Genomic DNA, 653 nt, shown 5'->3' with positions numbered 1-653 from the left:
ACTGTTGGGGTTCCCTTCGGGTTCCTAGCATGCGATCTCATCGATCTAGGGTTTGGATTCTAGGTTTCACGCAGCGGAAGGAAAGATCTAAACCTAGCCAAACGTCACACAAAACCAATTGTGCAATAACCCGAACAATCGTGTATATCGTCGTGGGATTCGAATACTTACCTCGTTCTTTCAAGATCTGGAAGTATCAATCGATCCAGGGTTTGTTTTAATCACCAAGAGTTGAAAGCACAACCCCTCTACACGTATCCACACCGGCGGGATGAATTCCAACAGTTTGGAACGTATCTGCTATGATTTATGAAGAGAAAACGATGTCCTAGACTTGGAATCGATATTCCAATCACTAGAACTCAAGAGAAAGCTTCTCCAAAGCTCTAGAAAGTGTCTAGGACGTCTGAGAGTGATTACTAGGGTTTGTGGCGGCTCTACCACTTAATTAGAATTGCCCAAAACCCTAAAACGCGAGAAACCGATAACTGTCACGTAAGTCGGACCGTCCGTTCCAGACCTGGAACGGACGTTCTGATTTTCTACGTAGAACGGACGTTCCGTATTTCTACGCAGAACGGACAGTCTGAGCCTCTAGACCGTCCGTTCCAGTCTGGCACTTGCGGAACGGTTCGGTCGTTCCTCAGCGGAAC

Source organism: Tarenaya hassleriana, unplaced genomic scaffold, assembly GCF_000463585.1.
Source record: "Tarenaya hassleriana unplaced genomic scaffold, ASM46358v1 Cleome58, whole genome shotgun sequence".
Lineage (NCBI taxonomy): Eukaryota > Viridiplantae > Streptophyta > Magnoliopsida > Brassicales > Cleomaceae > Tarenaya > Tarenaya hassleriana.
The sequence above is the reverse complement of the archived record's forward strand: the minus strand, read 5'-3'. Positions refer to the sequence as shown.